General features: G+C 35.9%; 1 pseudogene; it reads right to left on the bottom strand.

Annotated features, from left to right (window-relative positions):
* Positions 1 to 2,144: 2,144 nt before the first annotated feature.
* On the bottom strand, positions 2,145 to 2,571 carry LOC101595115 (annotated as a pseudogene).
* Between the last annotated feature and the right edge of the window lie 2,864 nt (positions 2,572 to 5,435).

Below are 5,435 nucleotides of genomic sequence, written 5' to 3'. Positions count from 1 at the left end.
TGTGCAAAGCAGGGCAAGCATATAGAGTTGTAGTAGCAGGAAGTCCTGGTGTACCTATTCTCTCTGTCTGTTTTTCTTATCTCTATCTCTCTCTGATTGCAAATAAATAAATTAAAATACTTGCCTAGAGAGATGACTTATATGAACCAAATACACAAAGTAACCTATGTGTCTGAAGTTAATTTATCGTGGCTAGAGGCTCTGATGCACCATTTTCTCCACCCCTCTCTCTCTCTCTCTCTCTCTCTCTCTCTCTTAAATAAATAAATAAATTTAAAATGCCACCAGTCCTCCCCACCTCTTTCCTCCTTATTAAGAAGATGATATATCCAGATGGTTACTCCTTCCGTCTGGACTTTGAAACAAAGATGCCTATGGACTGCTTCCAAAAATCCTGTGGTGGCTTACATGTAACAGAAAGTGAAGAAGATATAGTTATCATAAAACTCTGAATGCTTAGAAACTATGATGCAGCTTGAATTTAATTAATATCGTGTAATTAATGACACAGGATTTTACAATTGTATTACTATATTCATTATTATTTGGCAGTTCTGTCACTTGAAACTAAAGTCTTCCACAAAGAATGCAAGAGCTTAACCACTGAGCTATATGCCCATCACCAGCCCATACAGTTGTAGCTTAAATGCATAATGATCAGCCTGACATTATACCACCATTCTACCATTTCCTATATCAAACAGCACATTACAAGATTAAATGATACTAAGCACTGACAAAATAGTATCAGCCAACTAACAATATTACAATTCATTACTAATGTGTTTTGTTTATATCCTGTTCCTCCATGTTTTTATATTCCACTAGAAATGATACTTTCTGCCAGTCATATATGTCATTTAAAACTTGAGAAAGCTTACCTTGATAAGGATATTTGCCTTCATCAGTGTTTTAAATTTGTATTAAAGTTTTAACAATTCTCAAATTTTACTCTTGAGCAACTTTAAAAATAATTTTGGAATTATTCTTTCTAACCTTTCTTGTAGTTGTCCCAGAATTTGTTTTCTTTTCTGTTTTCTGTTTGTTTGTTTGCATAGTGGTCACTTCTCTTTTACTCCCTCTTGGGCAGGTCAGTGGCATTTGATTTCTTCTACTGGTTCTTCAGCTGTTTCACATAGGACAGACACATCCTGAAAACCCCTCTCTGTAATGAACCTTCTCCGATTTTTCATTCTTATCTTATGATATTCCCAAGTTATATTGTAGATGAAAGGAAAGTACATGTATTTAATTGAATATATATATATATATATATTTATTTGAGTATTTTAACCAATTTATATTTCTTGATTTCATTTCCTACATTAAAAGGTACCTTCTCTATGGTAGATCTTTGAAATTCTGAAGTGGAATACTAACTCGAGAGCAGTGTTGCTTTTTTTTTTTTTCACACTTTCCACATTTTACGACTAACAATAATCTTAAAATCATATATCCATACACCTATTCCCTTTTCTTTGGTTTCACTTAAAACATAATTGCATGGTTTATTAAATAAAGACTGTACACAAGTATTTATAATGTCTGTTACCTGTACCAAACAGGAACATAATTTAATAGAAATGCATTAGTGCCCCCCTGCAACATCTTTTTATTATAAATACAGGTATCAAAACAATCCTGAACCTATTTTTGATATTACTAGTAGTCAGCACTCACACTGCTTTGAAATTTAACACAATTTGTGACAATATTCATGGTACCTGCTAAGTTAAACAATTTCAACTGCACGTCTGTAAGCAAGATAGATAAAGCTGCCATTTGTTTTTCCTTCTTGATATTTTCCTTTTCAGAGAAATAGGATTCCACTTCCATCTGACACCTCTTGCAGTGCTTTCTTTCATCTTGTAAAGCTGAATTTTGTATTTGAAGAACACCAGGTTCATGTTTAATGAAAGTGTCTTAACAAGACAAAGAAAACTTGTGCTGCACTTTCTTCCTGTTACCTGAAAACATAATGGGTGTACATATATTAAATATATTCTTACAAATGTCCAGGTCATGTTTGCCAGCTGAAATTTCTTTAGCTGAATGTGTGGGTATTTTTGCATTGTGATATTTAATCAAGACATTAACATGAGTAGAAGGTTGTCAATTTAAGACAAGTTTGAGATCCACTAGAATTAATTGTTTCATGTCTGTCCTTCTGATGGCTGTGAAAGCTTCATATTTCCTTTGAACATCATTAGACATCTTAGCTCTTGAAGTACACCTTTAAGGTTATATGAATTTTGCCATTTTGCTAACACTAGTATGCTCCGTGCATCTACCATTCCACTGGAATTATTTATCCCATGCTTATTAATTTTTGTTACAAATCTAACTGATGGAGGAGCTTCTGGGTATTTAGGTCCATATTCTACTTTCACACTATATATTCTGTTTTCATAGTTTGTCCTTGGTGGCCCAATAATCATGCCTGTCCACCTTGTGTCATGTCTTCATCATCTTCCAGGCCCCAGCGAACCATACCTACTCCTTTTTTCCTTCTTCGAGTTCTTGCCACAAGTGAAAATTAGAAGAAACTTTGAATCCTGTGGAGTCCACCATCTTGTCCAACATCCCAACACAGCCTCCCAGTGTTGCTATTTTTGCCATCATCCTAATTTGTCCATCATTGCTTTATTTCAGCCACATTGGAACATGTCTACCCTGCCATACAAGTTGTGTTTTACCTTGTAATATGTTATTCATTATAGAACACTGTTGACTACATAGGAAGTGGCAGTCAAGTGTTGAAGAATTTAATGGAAATTTAAGAAATTGGCTTGTTCTAAATTAATAATGGCTATTGATATATAGATGTATAGAAGGAATGATAAGACTCCTTCAGAACTTTTTTTTTTTTTTTTTTTGCGTTTGGTTTTTCCAGGTAGGGTCTCACACTAGCTCAGGCAGACCTAGAATTCACTATTAACCCTCAAGGTGGCCTCAAACTCACAGCAATCCAGCTACCTCTGCCTCCCAAGTGCTGGGATTATAGGCATGTGCCACCATGCAAGCTTTTAGGACTTAGTTTTCTCCCTTTCATTGAGGGAAAATTTGAATTAACATTTCTGAGGTTAGTGTTATTCTTGACTTACTGACTATGGAAAAATTAAAGCCACTGTACAGCAAGTTTTTAATTTTTTTTGTTTATTTATTTTATCCTAATAGTGTTTATAAAGTGAAGGGCTTATATTTGTGGGTATGTGATTCAAATGCATAAAGGTAGAGAGAACGCTGGTGAGTGGCAATCAAGAGTTGGAGAGGGGTGAAGGCAGATAGGAAGATCACCTTGAGAATAAATCTAGGGGTTGGAGGGATGGCTTAGTGGTTAAGTTGTTTGCCTGAAAAGACAAAGGACCTCACTTTGATTCCCCAGGACCCATGTAAGCCAGATGGAGTGGTACATGTATCTAGAGTTCCTTTGCAGTGGCTGGAGGCCCTGGAGTGACCAATCTCTCTCTTTCTCTCTCCCTCTTTCCCTCTCTCAAATAAATAAATAATAATAATAAATTTTAAAAATCTATGGGCTTTTTTCAGAAGAAGGAAGCATACAACAATGAGCAGACATATATACTGTCTAGTTCATCTTATTTTTCCTGTTCTACCATTCTTCTCTCCTATTAGTCTCTTCTGGTACATAAAACTCAGTTACATGTGACTCAGTTTTGCTAAATGAATACAAGATGAAATCCTTGCAAGATAGGGATAGCAATGACAACCCGGAGATATTTAAAGGATACTATTAAGATAGTTAGGAGCTATCAAAACACCTAGCATGAAGCACCATGCTAGGACAATGTGGATAGAGTGCAAACAGGGTTCCTACTTAAAATTCAAATTTTCTTAGCAAAAAACAACAAAAAACCACATTAAGTATGTAGGCTTAACAATTTTTTTTTTTCCTATTCATGAAGTAGTATGTAATGAAAGACAAACGTAACAGAAATTATGGCATACAAAGCATAAAATATGTGATTCAATATTAACATAAGGAACCTTGCCAAACCCCTGTTTCTGAAGATTTATGTACCACTTAAAATAAATACCTATCAATAAAAGTAATCATTTTACTTCCACTGGGGCTTGTATTCATAGTGAAGTTATTCTCATGCTGGTCATGGCAGATGCCTGCTGACTTCAGTTACTGAGCTGCTATTGCCTACCCAAGGACTGTAGCTGCCTCCATGGCAAAATTTTAGGGTACAGACAACTGCTCCTACAAACACGCATCACTGACACATGGCATGTGTTATGCATAGCATTCAGAATGCGCCAGACAAAATGATTTAAAAGATAAATTCCTAAGAAGATAATAAGTATTGCCTATGAGCCATACTAAGGAGGAGGAGAGAGAGAAACAGAGAGAGATGGTGAGAAAGAAAGAGGAAAGGAGGGAGTGCAGGACGGTAGAAAAGTAAGACACACGCAGAGGAAATGACTGAGCAGTGTTATAAAAACACAATTAAGCTGCTGAAAGCTCAACACTAAACTAGACTTGTGGAAGGAAGGGTGGAAAGATTTTAAAAGCCACACAGTGGGAGAGAATATCCATAGACATTGACCAACCCCAACCCCTGACCCCACCCCCCTGCAACATCCACAGTGACTGACTGCTGCTCTGGTAACTCCTAACCCACAACCCCATGGTGAAAGCCATCAGTCCCTCTGAGGAGGGTCCCTGAGTGCAATGCCGGCAGGAACGAGGAAAATGATGCCACCAATACATGATGTGTCCATCCAAATTTCTACTTAATAAAAATATATATATATATATATATATATATATATATATATATATATATATATATGGGAAAATAAAACTTGGAATCTAAGGACATCTTTGCAAATCAAAATAAAAAGTGAAATGGTTTTATTTTTATGTTTTGCATTTCTCTTGTATAAAACCCCAAATGGAAGTTTACCATACAAACATCTTAGTACAAAGGACAACATCTTTAAGGCTTTTCCTCTATTTGACCAGCATTCATGCAGTTGAATTGAATTGCTCAGTGCTATTTTCAATATTAATTTCTGGGAATAAATTATTCTTCTCTTCAGCTACAGGTTTACCAAAGTCTGACTCATCACCAAGTTCAATCTACAAATTTGTTCTAATTCAATTAAAATTAAAAAAAAAAACAGTGATGTCTGCAGAGCCATAAAATTACTGATTCAACACCATGTATTTCACCATATGTAACAGAAACTGAAACCAGAGATCATCCCAAGGGACTCAAGGACTCAGGAGAATACCTTTCACTGTCAGCAAGGCTACAGAGACTACCTCTGACTCCAGCTGAGGGTTTTACAGATTGTCCCAAGAAAAGGGAGATTCTTATGGTTTGAACACTCCTGACTGATAAATTCCTATGGCACTCATTTAGAGAGCTTGGTGATGCTGAGTAACTAATGTGGCACTGGAATTT

This window comes from Jaculus jaculus, chromosome 8 (genome assembly GCF_020740685.1).
Source record: "Jaculus jaculus isolate mJacJac1 chromosome 8, mJacJac1.mat.Y.cur, whole genome shotgun sequence".
NCBI lineage: Eukaryota > Metazoa > Chordata > Mammalia > Rodentia > Dipodidae > Jaculus > Jaculus jaculus.
This window is presented reverse-complemented; position numbering and strand designations above follow the sequence as displayed.